Consider the following 16798-nt stretch of genomic DNA (forward strand, 5'->3'; position numbering starts at 1 on the left):
TATGCTGCTGATTAGTTGTTCTGGAACTGTGGGGGTATTTATGTGTGGCATTGTGGGGGCATATATAGCACTGGGGGCATACCTAGCACTGTGGGGGCATATGTGTTGCACTGTGGAGGCATATCTGGCACTGGGGGCATACTTGGCACTGTGGGGGCATATCTGGCACTGTGGGGGCATATGATATATAGCACTGCGGGCATATATGTGGCACTGCGGGGGCATATCTGGCACTGTGGGGGCATATTAGTAATGGGCATCAGTTGTGCGGTAGCTGTGCAATGAGCATTATGGTGTGGGGTATAATGTGTAATGGGCATTATGGCATGGGTAATATGTAGTGGATGTGTGACGCGTAACAGGCATTACTGTGTAAATTTTGGCTGCGGGCCTTCGGCGTGCAATATTCCTGTTTGTAGTTTATCTGGATCCTACATTTTGTGTGCAGGATATAATGCACAAGCCCAAACAGAAATGTCATTGTGTTCTAAAGTTTCATATGACCACGCCCCTGCCCACGCCCATTTTCCGCGAGCAGCACAGTACCACTGTCGTTTTTTTCTACTTGCACCACTGCTTAATCCCTCAGGTTCTGTATGTGCGCTGACACCTGCACCAGCTCTCTTTAGTTCTTTTTTGTGTCAAAAGCAAAAAAGATAGGCACTAGTCCTCTTTCAATGCAGGACCGCTGCTCCCTTCCAGACTCCCCGGTTCCCTCCGGGTTCCACAGAAATCTGCTTCTATCTATCACCTGAGTCCCTGAAGAAAAGAGGCAACACGATACACCAGCTACAGGGAGCACTTCCCTGCTACTTGCAGACCCGACTACCTGATACCCGGATTAGATCAGAAACTTTCCTCCACAGTCCCCCATCACGTGACATCAGCCACTCGCTCCTGGCAACTGGTTGAAATAAAAATCTGGTACTGTACACAAGCAAATTACAATTGTCCATTTGCTTCTTAACATCAAAAAAATAAATAAAAACACAATGCACACCAGTTGCATAAATACAGTGGATACACTTTGAATGACCATTTTCATCCATTTTCTGGCAATTGTCAGCAAACAGATGATTGTACATTAACAGGTTTTCTTTCCAACTAACCATCTGGCTGACTGGTAGGAAATTTAGATGCGTGACCCCCCTTACACAGAAATGGCACATGTAGAAATCAGTGGAGTACAGTAGTAGACAACAACATTTAGGTAATTTAGGAACAACAAGTCACATGATCGCACATTACATGACATGATCTATTTTGCATCTGGATGTAGAATCACCAATAAATGGAACTGGCCATAGACTATTCATTCTCTGACACGGGAACAATTTTGGAATACTGTATGTTCCTAACCTGAATGGCAGATTCTAGGCTTTGAGGTGCATACACTCACAATCAAATTTCAATTTGACAAGTGTATTATCCTCAAAGGTGATTGATAGAGCCAAAATGAATGAATACCTATACTGTATCAAAATCGCAAGAAGACTAAGCGCACACGGATGCAATCATTTTATTTACATGAGGCAGAAATGTCTGGGGTACAGCTATGCAGAAATTATACAGGGAGGCAGGACCAGAAAAAAGATCTCATACATGTTTAGCAATCAATTAAAGGGCATGATTGTAGCATTCAAACTAATACCAGGCTAGAATTCCTAAAATAAGAGCAGACAATTCCCATACTTGGAGGCAACAGATGCATAATGACTTTTACAGACTATTCAAGGTATACAGTTATCTAATGAAGGATACTTTATTTCCCAAGTTCTAGGACTATGTTACAATGACAAACAACAGGTTACAGGAGAAGGAACTAAATAAATTACATGGGAGGGAGGGGCAGATTCGGTCCAGAAGGCAGGGCATGAGAGGTGTCACCTGGTTTACAGGTGAAAACCGAGGAATAAAATGAAGGCCTAATCCATGCATTTTAGCTATCACCTGTCCTCCATGTACAGTGGAAAGTTCTTAAGATGACTGCCAGATGGCTGTGCCAGTGTAACTTACTGATGGAACCATTACTTTACGTAAAAACTGGGGTTTTTACCGCATTTTCATGTGTAGCAAAGCCCCACCGCTGGGGCTTCACTGTGGGGGGTTACGCCAGTTCTAGATGGCGTAACCCCATAGAAGCCTACGGGCTTCCCTTCGCACCCCCCCCCCCGCCCTGCGCGCCACCCACTTCTGGGTGCAAGGAGGAGGAAGCAGAGCCCCACTAAGGGTCCACAGAGGGAGGGGGGACCTACTGCACATCGCCGGTCACAACGCAAAGAACAGCTCCTAACGCAAGAGCTGTCCTTTGCGCTAATAATCGCATATGTTACTGCATATGCGATTATTAACAATGCAAATGTCGGTGATGTGCGGACGCGGTTATTAGAGAATCCCGCCCAAGGTCTCCTTCACATGCCACATGATCCTACATGCCAGTTTTATAACCTTCCTTACATGCACATTGGCAGTATCACTGGTGATTCTCTAAACGCTCATACGCGTGTATTTAGTAGCATTAAAAGGGGAGCTACATGTGAATTAGCCTAGGGGACCTTGAACCTTTACTCACGCCCTGCATGTTGGTAACATAGCTCATTCAAACTCACCCTGTATATGTATCAATAACAGTCATTACCTGCAGCATATACTGTAACTGTTCCCCAAGTGCTAACAATAAATGATCTCTTCAACACCTGCTTCTGTCACTCAGATTCTATTCTGAATTGCACCCGTAACTCCTCTTTATAGACATTTCAGATTAAAGCTATCAAACAGTTTTTATTTGATTATTATGGTCACTTAGGGGTTACAGCAGAGAGCCAGGGTATTTTATTTAAGCATATCTTTCAGCTGAAGACATCCTCTCCAGGGGAACCCGTTTGGCATGCTCCTAAATGCTGAAGGGCGGAAGTGTTTAACCAAAGTTGTGTCCTGTTACTATGACAATGACAGACTTCCAACCTTTTATCAAACCTGGCACAGAAATTGCATTCTCTTAACAGAAATGTACTGTACAATAATTATTACTGTGCACTTTACTTGGTGAGAGAGGGCGCACAGCAAATGGTGCACACACAGAAGAGTACCACGTAGTCAAGCTCTTTGCCAACATTATTACAGGTACAGAAAGCCTTTATCTTGTTAGATATAAATCCACTGAACTTTGGCTGTTGGAGAAAGAACCATAGTATATTATGTAATTAAATGCAAGGTACTGAATAGGTCTAGCAGTGACTCCGACCTGATGCCTGTCATGAGAAAGGCAAATAATCTCCCAAACAATGCAATTCTAATTCTGCTAATTGTAGCAAATGTGTTATTTTCATTAATCAGGAAGACAATTTATCAAGGCAATGGAACCACCTCAGTGGTACATGGTATGGGTTAAATGCATTGGTGGATTGCTTGGTGTGAGGGAGGTCTGTGTTCACATACAGGCTAGGCCTTTACAGAACAAAGGCCCTCATTCTGATTGACCCTCAAAGCTGCAAAATTCACAGCTTTGCGAGTCATCCGAGCACTGACCATTGAATGATTTCTCTAGCGCTTACAGATCTAAGACACTCTCTGGTGCCCCTGTACGGGAAGAGGGAAGAGGGCAAGCCGCACCATGGCAGCATTAGCATGGGAATGCCCAGCATCCGTTCTGCTCAGTGCGAACGGGCTGGCGAATAATCAATTTGCTTCGCAGGCTTACAAATGGAGTCTGCACATGCGTATAACTGCGTATGCGCAGTTCCAAACCATCACTCCCCTGTGCCAATCCGTAGGTGGGTTCCAACGGTGAAGCACCGCCGGCACACACCTATGTGCAGGGACAGGCAGCGGCAGGGTCCGGGCTGCACTGAGCACCCAGGGGGTGTGGGTGACTGGTGTGCAGCATCGCTGGCAGTCCAGAGTGTCCGGGAAGCGCTGAGCAGAACTGCGGCCAGCGGCCACAGAATTGAAAGAAAAAAATCAAAAGAGAATGCTCTCTCAGCCAATCAGAGGTGAGGCCGGCCTGTCTTTTCAATTGTTGTTTTTCTAATTCCGCTGTCGCTGTCCGCAGGTCCGCTCAGCGCTTCCGAGGGAGCTTAATGAAAAATTGGGCCTGATTAACATTTAAGGCTATAGTTTAACTAGAAACATGGTTGCACTTTATTTATTTATTTTTCATTTTAAAGGGCCTAGGGGGTTATTATTATTATTTGATACATACTGTAGGTCCCATCAGTGGCGTAACTAGATATATGTGGGCCCCATAGCAAAAGTTTGTAAGGGCCCCTATTTATCACCTAATGCTGAAAAATGTATACAGCACATGATACTTTGACAGGCAAAGTGGGCCCCTCTCAGCTCTGGGCCCCATAGCAGCTGCACCCCCTGCACCTATGGTAGTTATGCCCTTGGGTCCCATGCATGAGGTCGAGTGTACACATTGTTAAGTATGTACTGCTTTCTTAAACCAGGATAAATGGATCTCAAAGATTAGGAGAATGAAAGTTTGTAACAATGGGTTTCTATAAACAAGCAAACAAATTAAAAAAGGATAGGTCGATGGGCTCTTCCTGCAGCCGGAGTACTGTACAACCGCTTCAGGAACACTGTCACTCATCTCTATGTCCCTGCACATTGCTGATACTGCAAACTCCCCGCCCCTGTCTCATTTTGAACATTGTGCAAATGACTACAGGTAGATAACTATTACGCAACTAATTATAATTAAATTATTATACCATATCTTAACATTGTTGTATGCTTTTTAATGCTTTATAACAACATAGACAGGCCATGAAATGTATATGACATGAGTGATGCTGGAAGTAGGAGTTGTTCTGAACCGCTGTTAACGAATGTAATTCTGACCTTGAGGCTTGCAATGTTTGCAGGTGAGAGGCTTTAAGGATTGTTGAATATGACAAAAGTATTCAACAACACAGATGAAGTGTTAGTGTCTTGCTACAGTATGTTACAGTGTATTACTACTTTTTTCTTCAAGGCACAAAACAAATAGAAGTGTTTTAGGATAGTGGGGAAAAAAGCAGAGTGTGCAAAAGAAAAATGGGGGAGTAAGTATGAATGATATGATTAGGGGAAAAGTTACAGTGTTGGAGCATCTATCATTGTAAGTAACTGGAGGTACACTAATGCTTTGTGTTTCCAAGCAGTTCTGGTAATCATGGGGTTAAGATGTTTAAAATTCAGATATTGCCTCACTGCCGTCATTGCTCCTCTATCACCTCCTTCTCTGCTTCCACATCACATCGGCCAAGGGAGAAAAGTACCTTGCTCAGCAAAGCCTCCTGCATATCAATGAGCTTAGCTTTGGCAGACAGAGGGGGAGAGCTCTGGGTAAGGTGGTGGAGGAGAGCCAGAATGGTGGGGGAGAGAAGCACAAGCCAGTCAGTGGGGGACTTAGCAGCAAATAGTTGAGGGGCTAAGGACAGATCAACTGTGAGACTCAGAATAAAAGTAGGGGCTTTATTTCAGGCAGTGGGTGACAACAATACATGGAAGGTAAACAATAATACCAAACAGCAAGTCAAAAAATAAACATTTATGAAAAGAAATTAGAGAAAATATGGATGAAAATAATTTATATTTGCCACAGAGTCTGTGTCATTTCTACAGTCTCCACTAAGTCTTTCTTATAGAAAAAAAATAACTACATTCATATATACAATAGCTGCATACACATACAAATAAGCACTGCTATATACGGTACATATAACAATTGTGTACTTCTAACTAAAATTACTAGAATTTATGGCAGTAAATAAGCTACATTACTAGTGCTGATGCTGTTAGAAATCATGCAGCTATACATGAATATATGTTGTTTACATAGTGCAACCATTTTACACAGTGCTGTACAGAGATACTTGAACATGCAAAACTGGGGTTTGCAGTCGCAATTCCTTAACACACACAAATGCACATATTTACATTTCTATCTCATTGGAGTGTGGGAGGACACTGGGGCACCTGGAGGAAAACCATGCAACACAGTGCCACCATACAAACTCCACATCTAAGGCCCCCGGTAGGGAGCATATTGTGAGCAGCACTGCTATAACACAGAGATGTCACAGGTTATGTCAACTTTGCCACGAGAGTACTACCAGTTTATAGAGAGAGAACACCATGGCTTCTAAAACCCATAAAACAGCGCTACAAAACACAGGCATGTAATAACCAACACAGAACTGTTTCAGTTTAGTATATCTTTGCAATAACCCACATACAGTACCAGGGTCTTGGCTCAAAGTCCCAAACATAACCCAAGTCCAATTACCCGGGAATTCAACCCATGTAGTTGCCAAGGTGAAGAAACAGTTTAAACAGGTGGGCAATGTTATCTGCCTCAAGTCCCATTTAAAGCATATGGAGAGCTGGATCACCAGTGGGAAGAAACCACCCACAAGTTACATTGTAAAATGGGTCAACCTCGGAATAACGGTAGGCGAACATGTGTAGGGTTGGAACTGTGCTCAAAGATCCAGGTCAGACTCTGGTTTCTGGAGGAAAAGGGGTATAATTCAGAGAAGGGGACTGATATGAGGAGGACATCTTTGTTGTACTTAATGTGGTGGATATGGAACTTCAATTTATTCACCTCCACACTTTCACTTGAAGGGCTAGGTAGTGTGTATTTATGGCAGTGTGGGGTTAACGGGTCTTGATCAATAGGATGAAGTTTTGGCTAGGGTGCCAAGAAGCCGTACACCTACCCTGCATACACTGCCAGACATCACCAGCTGGGACACCCTGGCAGTTGGTGAAGCGCCCCTATGCAAATATAGGACTGTGCTGCAGCCCCGCCTTTGGAGCCTCCACTAGGAAACCTTGGTTTTCAGTGTGCCAGTCCTGTGACCTTCACTGAGGCATTTCTTCTTTATGTGCTGATAAATGAAAAATTACATTGCAAACTCTTTTTATATGGTTAATACACGTACATTCATAGTAGCAAACACTGTAAAGGGCCCAGTAAATTATGAGTATTTCTTTATTAATTATGTCATCAAAAAATGACTGCACCTACAGTATGTCCACAGAGCTCTACATTAAAGTCCTGTTTAGATTTGAGCGAGACATGGGAGTTGGTTGCAAAAAAGGATCGTTCATGCTCAAAAAAAGGAATGTTTGCGCACATAAGATGCCATATGAGGCTATCCATGTGAGCTGGCACCTTCCTACAGCAGAAGGTATGCCTCCCCACAGGCATTGTTCCAGGTCTGCCTTGCGTCATATTGACCTTTGCCTACATAAGCCTGTTCCCACCTAGGTTCTGACGGTCTCTTCGGTCAAATGACTCCACAGAGCCGCATTTCTATGAGCCGCATTTCTCTGCAGCTTGAATTCACACAAGATAGTCCTTGCAAACAGGCGTATATAGTACTCTGCTGTTGCTGTTACAACCGCGATCCTCAGCCACATTGCCGATCACAATTGGAGAACACGTAGTTGATAAAATATGTCAAAAAAAAGAGAAAAAAAAAAGAACACACAACTTATGTCCACATTGTCTGTCAGCTATCTAGACACTGGCAGACCAAGAGTATTCATTACTGTTAGTCAGTGCAGCTACTGTACTTTTAATCCTTGGCTCTGAATACTTAAATGCCCCCCCACCCCGCAAAAAAAAAAAAATAACCAACTGACACTAAGGTGCTTTCTGCGAGCTGTGACAGCGAGCAAGGTCAGTATTCAACTGACCCCCTGCACACGTGTTTCGCCCTCGCTAGGTTTTTGGAGCGAGGGAGAAATGGCGCGTAGGGCCGCTAAAACGGCGAGACTCGTGGCTTAATGCAGCGGGTTTCATGCATTAGCCGCGAGCCTCACTGTTTGAAGGAATCCTCGCCATCCTCTGACAGCGAGGGTTCCCCCAGAATGTAGAATAGGGTGAGCGGCCCATGCGGGGTTAAATGGCGAGGATCGCTTGTTTACGGCAATCCCGCCGTTTAACCCCATCACCGGCCGCAATGAATACACCCCTAACACTTAAGTCTGGCACACATAACAGAAATATATATGGAGAGAAAAGGAGTCCAGTTTGCAATGAACATAAAATGCGTAGTTATAGTCAGAGAACAAGGCACCAATAGGGTTAACATACATTTTTTAAAACATTTTTATACTGTCCCTTGAACTTTTATGGTCCCGCTGCAGACAAACTTTGCTTGGCTCAGAAATGAAGATTTATTTGAAGTGATGGCTGGCGGAAAATACACTGCCAAGGTCTGTTTCCAATATTGTTAATGAAAGCCAGGCATGCAAGGAGTTACAATAGACGCTGCTTCGGCAGGGAGTGTCTACGCCAAGACTCACTGCTAATGATATGTGGGAGCAACTTCTTCTCTGGGTGATGGGAGAAAGCTTTCCTTTCTGAGAAACAGTATGTGGAAAAGGTTGTATTGTAATTTTAGTAGCAACACTCAGATTATGGCATTTCCAGTACATAGAAAATATATATCCTTCCCAGGATTATCAAGTAGCCAAAGCAGGTTACCTACAGATTAGTGTAAAGAAACAGACCCAATTTTGTTTATGTTCAAAGACACATGCATTCTGCGACGCTGTATATTAGCATGAGACACAACTCATACACTTAACCCTTTGAGTATCAAGTGAATTTGTCAAAATAGGTGTGAAAATAGCCAAGCAAACAGTTTTATTCATCATAATGAACTGTAATTTTTACCTTATCTGTAAAATAAGGTACATATTTTTTTTACTATTTTTTTTTTTTAAATAAGTTTTAGCAGAAGCTGGATAAGCTCAGACTTCTTCTCTTGGAAGCTATGGATGATAGTAGCTGGAAGGGTAACGTGGCAGAAGAATGGTAAAACAAGGAGCTCTTGTATAATCATCAGCAGCAGCAGAACACAGGTACACTTCACAGGTAACTCTGAGACAGGGAACCTGGAGCCTACAATGCTGACTTTTTTGAAGTACTTGGATCAGGCAAGTTGTTCAAGGCAAGGAGGAAGTGCCAGAGGTTTGACCTATAACCCCCCCCCCCACACACACACACACACACACACCTGTCTGTGATTGGCTGCAAGTCGCAGCATCAGTTAACCCCAGGAAGTACTTGTGCACACCTTGATCACATGATCAAGTGCACATTTAAGAGTAACAAGATCACAGGGAAATCGTTAGAGGAATCTGACATGTGACTGCAAGTGTCATGGCGGCACCCATGCAGTGTGGGACCAGCTTGGGATCAGCGTGGGACGCAGAATAGGTCCCAGGGCAACCACATCTTGCCATGGAGAATGTTTGGGGACAGCACAGGACGCACCAGCATGCGGGGGTACGAGATGCGGACGAGCACCGCAATTTCTGACACATAATATCTGGTGGTGCTCCCCTAGAGTTTAAATGGTATATGGAAACAAAAAAGGGGAAGAGACGCTTTTTGTGAACCCCAAAAAAATTCCACTTGTTTTGTTTAAATATTCATTTGCATAAATAAATAAAAAAATCAATGCACAGCTGCATACCCTGCCACTTAATAAATGCCTCCATTAAATCCGTACATTATAACACACTCTGAATACTATAGAACAGAAAAGCATTGAATGTGGGTGTCTGACCAGAGGTATTAGGCTGGGGCCACACATAGCTGAGCAGCGGGTCTGATCCAGTGGGACCCACTGCGCCATATGGACCCTGTACACAGGGTCGTATGTGGCCACCCATACATTAGAGGTGAGGCCGCAGCCTCTGGGTCCTACAACAAGCTGCGGTAGGACTGGGTGTCCGGACTGCTGGATTTAGTTAAGATCAAATACATTACAATGTACAGCCGCACTGTGTAAAACTAGAAATCCAGTCATCAGTGGCCGGATCCTGTTCTGCAGGATCCAGCCACACCGCTGTATGTGACCGCTCCCTCCTTCCCCCTTGCGGCCGCAATCTGTGGCCCAAGGACAAGGTGTTCAAGACAGATAGTAGGATGGAAATCTCAAGTTGGGAGGTACTCTACATAATGGAACGTCAGTTTATAATGCAAACATCAACTACAGCCACTAGAGATATGGGATCTCTGTGACTATACAGAAATTTCCAAAAATAATCAAAATGTTGTTTGGTAATTCTGAAATGTGAATTTTTCACACTGCGCTCCAAATTGCCAATTTTTTTAAAAAATCACAAAAGTCTCAACCATACCAGAAATATATCCCATTCCTGTGTTGCAACATTAAAATATATATTAGTTAATACAGTATGCTAGCTTTCATTCCACCATGACACCGTGGTAGTGGAATGTCAAATTGACTTTCTTGGTTTATACAGGTTGAATATCCATTATAAAAAAACCTCAGGACCAGAAGCCTTTTGGATAACAGATTATTCTGTATTTTGGAATATTTTTATATTTGAATGAGGTATCTTGCATTTATGTTGTATAAGCACATCAAAAACATGAAATACTGTACACACAAATATATGTTATTTGTGCATGAAACAAGGTTTTAAAACATGAAACAAAGTTTCTTTTCAATCCCACCCACTGAATTTGAATGCCACACAATAATTTTCTTGCACATATTTAGTGCCAGTTACATATAATTTCCCCAGAAGTGCCAGTTACAGATGTCCCCAGTAGTGCCAGTTACAGATGCCCCCAGTAGTGCCAATTACAGATGTCTCCAGTAGTGCCAGTTACAGATGTCTCCAGTAGTGCCAGTTACAGATCATTTCCCCAGTAGTGGCAGTTACATATCATTTCCCCAGTAGTGCCAGTTACACAGATGTCCCCAGTAGTGCCAGTTACAGATGTCTCCAGTAGTGCCAGTTACAGATGTACCCAGTAGTGCCAGTTACAGATGTCTCCAGTAGTGCCAGTTACAGATGTCCCCAGTAGTGCCAGTACTAGTACAGATGTCCCCAGTAGTGCCAGTTACATATCATTTCCCCAGTAGTGCCAGTTACAGATGTCTCCAGTAGGTTTTTACCAAAAAGTAAATTTTGGAAACTATGGTTTGCGCAATAATTTGTATAATGTATATTTGGATAAGGGATACTCAACCTGTATATAAAAATACCAACTTATGGGTTTAGTGGTCCTTTCAGCGTTAAATAAGTATATGTTTTGTCCAATGTGTACTGAAACTAGAAACTTGTATATGTTACCCTTTTTCCATTTCCCTGACTATATAGTTACAGGGCCATCTTTCCTTGAAATGAGACTACATGGGCTGCCCAATGTGCTTGTGGCTTTATTAAGCTAAAACAGTTAGTTAAAGCAAGCATTCTAAAACAAATGGTTAGCTCGATCTATAGATAACTTGTGATGAACTATTGAATTAAAAGACAATATATGTGAATTTCAGCCCCAATCAATTTACATATTTATTTATTTATTTCCAGAAAGCACTCCTTCCTTCCAACAAGCAGAAATGCAAAGGTATGTCCCAGGAGACCTGAACTATTTGAGAAATACTTTTACTCTCTGTCTCAGATCGATGCATTCATTCAGCAGCAAAAGCAATCTTAACAATTCTACTTAAATGCACTACAACTTCTATATTTTCATGCATAAACAGATGCCCCACCTGAATAAGAAAGGAAGTATGTATTTCCTGTGGATAGTATTGGCCCTAGGTAAAATCTGCTTTTGCACAGTGGGACTTAACAGAATTGCCATTTTGGGAGCATTGTTTATTCCCAACACGTCACTATATATGCCCATGGCCAATACAATGTTTGATATTAGTTTAAGAACCCTTTTAAAATTATGGTAGAGGGACTTGTATCAAGCATAAAAATGGACCACTAGAAAAGTTGCCCATATCAACCAATCAGCTTCAAAGTAGCATTCAGCAAAAACATTCTATAAAAGACAGTAAGAATTGGATTGGTTGCTATTGGCAACCAATCAGCTTCAAAGTAGCATTCAGCAAAAACATTCTATAAAAGACAGTAAGAATTGGATTGGTTGCTATTGGCAACTTCTTCACTGTCCACTGAAACGGTCCATTTCTCCACTCCTTTCCCTGCTTGACACATCAACACCAGAGTCATGTTTATCTCAAATGTTCAGACTTTCTATCAAGTTAAATATTTGTCATTGCCTCACATCTATCCCCCTTGTGTGATATCGTTGGACCTTCTGAACTTGGCAGAACTGGAATAACTTCATCCCAAACCTGCCCGATGCCACATGGTCATATTCCAAGTCATTGTATTGTGCAATGAGATCATTCATTAATAAGGTTTCTCTAATAGATCAATAAACAATGATACAAAGACAAAGACTAGCACACCAAATGAAGGGACATCAAATAGCAAATTTTTGGTAATAAAGGGAAAAAAATAGTGCAGCTAATATGTAATGCGACAACTGTGGGGTATCAATTTGTATCCTTATAATAAAGCCTGACCCAGAATAAAAGGGATAGGAATGCACTGGCCACATCACAACATGTATGTCAATTCAACTGACAGGACAGACTGCATTAGGATATACCTGGCCAAAGAACACGTGAAAGATTAAATGCGATCATCACTTTATTGACTCACCTCTTACCTGGGTCAACCTCTTCAGCCAGGCATGTCAGGCCAGAGGATTCCCACTTTTAAGGGGAACACTAATCTTCCACCATAAACTCACAACTGCTATTGCTACGTTCTCCAGGCATACTGCACTAGAGGATTGTGGATATGAGACCTCAGCCAGAGTTTCACTCAGCTCTGACACCCTAGCTATATACCATAGAGATTTAAACTTGTTCAGACTCTTGCACTCAGATAATGTAACGATATGACGTGATGAGGAAGGAGGGTCCCGACCTGCACCGTTTTGCTGCTGAGACAATGCTAAACATGTACCATACAAGGTTAACCACACACACAAACAGAATGTATTATTGTCTTTCTATCTGCAAAGTCTTTTGTATCTTTGTGTCCTGCACCCACACACTCTCCAGGCTGCCTCCTCCGCACTCAACTCTAGAGCTTTGGATAGAAACCAAGCAATGATTATCTCTTCAGCAGCCTGTTCTGTTTCTACTGAACACAAATACAGAATTCCCTTGACACCTGCAACCTATCCTAAGCAAATCACAACTACAGTACAGATAGAGTATGGCAATGATGTAAAAGTAACTTGTCTCACAATACATGCAAACAGACATTTTTTACTATTCATAAAAAATATACATCTGTAAAGTAATAGCAGACAAACAAAACATCTCAGTAACTATGAATTTCACGTTTTCCTTTTTGAAAAAATAAAATTGTTAACTTGAATATGTTTTCATTCTGATCTGTAGTCTACAGCTAATATACATAGCGCATAGCAATATATAATTTAGTGATAACACTTATACCCCTTTGCTACCAAGCTTGTGACCTAAGATAATGTCGGTGCAACCCAGGTCCTGGCTAAGGTGAAAGGGTCAACCAAGGTCATGTGTCGTGGGACTTCAACCCTTGGAATGACCTGGGACCAAACTAGATGACCTGGAACAAAACTGACCAGCTTGGTCTAGGTTATTGGACCAGGTTCATGCTAAATGGACCAGTGAGGCAGATCAGCTCTCCAAGTGCCATCATATCTGACACTAATGCAGTCTGAAAGGGACGACCCGGCAGTAAACTGGGTCAGAAACTTGGTGTGAACATGGTGTTTCAGCAGCTGTGACACAGTTTGGAACTATGTTATATAACCCAGGTTGGACTCAGCTTGGTTTTCAGTGTGAAAGAGATATTAGACACATAAGGTAACGAATTCCTTTTACAAAAGAAAAAAAGTAATATATATATATATATATAGCAGGGTTGGATATTCCAATAAGGGCACTCACCAGTAAATCATAACAGGATCCTGACTCTTGTACTGTGTGGACGTCTGAGCTGACCTGTCTTGAGAAAGGCCACCTGGTGGCCGAAACGTAGACTACTATGCCTGTTTGGTAATGTACCCTGAATAAACCTGTTATGATTTACTGGTGAGTGCCCTTATTGGAATATCCAACCCTGCTATACATTGGGACACATTGTGTCACCTTAAAGGAGCACCGCAATTTGTTACATTGTTGGCTGGGAGTGCGGAACTACGGAATTTATATATATATATATATATATATATACAAATGTATTACACAAACACCTACAGATATATTCAGCACACATTAGTGTGTTTCTAGGGAATTTAGACTTTGGTATCAATGATTTCATAAATATAGATATCTATATATATATATATATATATATATATATAAATATATCTATCTATCTATATATATATATATATATATATATAATTCTCACAATTCTCATATTTTGGACTCTATACAAACTCCACAATGGATTTGAAATAAACCAGACAAGATGTGCATTAACTGCAGGCTTTCAGCTTTAATTTGAGGGTATTTACATCCAAGTAAGGTGAATGGTGTAGGAATTACAACAGTTTCTATATGTGCCTCCCACTTTTTAAGGGAGTAAATTGACAAACTAAATAAAACTTTCACTTTTTAATACTTTGTTGCAAATCTTTTGCAGTCAGTTACAGCCTGAAGTCTGTAATGCATTGACATCACTAGACGCTGAGTTTCATCCCTGGTGATGCTCTGCCAGGCCGCTACTGCAAATGTCTTCAGTTCCTGCTTGTACTTCGTGCATTTTCCCTTCAGTTTTGTCTTCATCAAGTGAAATAAATGCTCAATCGGATTCAGGTCAGGTGATTGACTAGGCCATTGCATAACATTCTACTTATTTGCCTTAAAAAACTCTTTGGTTGCTTTTGCAGTATGCTTCGGGTCATTGTCCATCTGCACTGTGAAGAGCCGTCCAATGAAGCATTTGACTGGATATAAGCAGATAATATTGCCCAAAACACTTCATAATTCATCCTGCTACTTTTGTCAGCAGTCACATTATAAATAAATAAAAGGGAACCAGTTCCATTGGCAGCCGTACATGCCCATGCCATGACACTATGACCACCATGCATCACTGATGAGGTGGTATGTTTTGGATCATGAGCAGTTCCTTTCCTTCTCCATACTCTTCTTGTCCCATCACACTGATACAAGTTGATCTTTGTCTCATCTGTCCATAATATGTTGTTCCAGAACTGTAAAGGGTTTTTAGATGTTGTTTGGCACACTCTAATCTGGTCTTACTGTCTTTGAGGCTCTTGATCTGACCAACTGTTGTGAAAGGGTTTTTCTTCACCAGGAAAGTAATTCTTCTGTCATCTGACTTCTGTCGACTTTTTGTATGCAATGTTTCAACTCCTTTATTGGAGGTTTTGTCAAGCCCCCTTACAAAAACTCCAATAAAGGAGTTGAAACGTTGCATTCAAAAAGTCGCACGACTCGATTATTTCTGCAAAAGCTATTTCACAGACCGGAGTGACGCCGACATTTGCATTATATATATATATATATATACCCTGAGGACGAGCTACACGCTCGAAACACTGGTGTCGGTTTCACCTAAGCAATAAAGAAATTCTTTCAATAAGAAACAAGTCTCCGAGTGACGCCCTTGCCTGTCTCCTATCTGATGTACCTTTGGTTCAGGGATGGCACCGGAGCAAGTTGCATGAATATTGCGAGTGGAGTGCCGGATCTTCCTTTTCTGCTATATATATATATATATATATATATATATATATATATATATATATATAGATAAAGGGGGGTACTGTATAGCGCGTCTACCCAAAAAATGTTCTGATTTATAAAAAGTCCAATAAGGATTTGTTGCGAAGTGTCTTCTTCGAGTACCACAGTCCTGTGTACAGGTGGCTGCTAAGTTTCTCCGTAAAACGTTTGTTGTGACGTCTCAAATGTGAACTGGAAAAGAAGGGGGGCGAGAAACAGCGCTCTCTAGTGTGATATCAGGGTCACCAAGTTTTAGGTGAACAAATAATTAAGCGTACCGTGAGGATAATAATAAAGTGCTCATCAATATGTGATGTTTTAGGAACTCCTGTTCTTGGGATTACCAGGATGTTTGCCCGGAAGATAATTCAGCCTCTCAGCAGTATTGTCCCATTTGTTCATACAGGGTCCAAAGTGCATCAGTGCCACGTGATAAATATATATAAGGAAGAAACTCCAATTATAATTCAAAAGGAGTTTATTTTTTAAAAGGTGAATGAAGTGAACATAAAACAAGAAAAATAGCTTACATGAAGGTACTGTAGTAGAACACAGACCGCTCTCAACGCGTTTCGTCGCTTACTGCCTGTAAAAACGGCTGGACTTCATCAGGAGAGTAACATATATATATATAAATAATCGGTTACATTGTAATATGAAATACACTGGCTCCTGATGAAGTCCACAATAACCAATTTGACAAAACATTGAGGTGTTCTACTGTTGGAGGATTCCATCTTGATTTGCAGCTCTGTTCTGGTCACTAAGATAAGCTGTGTGTGAGTGATAAATATGTTTTAAAACATATGCTGTTATTTGCACTTAGCCAGGAAATGTTTCTAGAGGTCAGAATTTGAATTTGAGGAAGCAGTTTGAGGTATTATAAGGATTATATTAAGGTACTGTTTTTGCCTTACCTAACCGTATGTGTGAACTTGGAAATGTTTTGGATCAATTTGTTGCAGTCTAATTAATATTTTGGACTAGGAAGGACTCTACAGGATCTATCTATGTGAACTGTGGGATAAGCTGCCACCTTGACATCAGGGAGAACGTTTCCCTAAGAGGATATATACTCTAAGTTTAGGTAGAAAGGTGCGTGTGTGTGTGAACTATATACCAGGGTTGCCTACCCTCCCGGAACGGCCAGTAGGCTCCCAAAAATCGGGTCCCCCTCCCGCGCCCCCCCC

General features: G+C 41.7%; 1 protein-coding gene across 2 annotated transcripts in view; it reads right to left on the reverse strand.

The window, feature by feature from the left end:
- Positions 1-16798, reverse strand: part of SSBP4 (single stranded DNA binding protein 4) — a 360544-nt gene that overhangs the window by 74386 nt on the left and 269360 nt on the right. Inside the window, exon 1 of one of the 2 annotated variants that reach the window (XM_083179460.1) lies at positions 12514-12650. The exons of the other annotated variant lie outside the window; for it this stretch is intronic. The gene's annotated coding sequence lies outside the window, so the exon portion shown is untranslated. Of the gene's footprint in view, positions 1-12513; positions 12651-16798 lie in introns of those variants that run through there. 2 annotated transcript variants of the gene reach the window in all.

The sequence above is a fragment of the Crinia signifera genome, chromosome 1 (genome assembly GCF_055691185.1).
Source record: "Crinia signifera chromosome 1, ASM5569118v1, whole genome shotgun sequence".
Taxonomy (NCBI): Eukaryota; Metazoa; Chordata; class Amphibia; order Anura; family Myobatrachidae; genus Crinia; species Crinia signifera.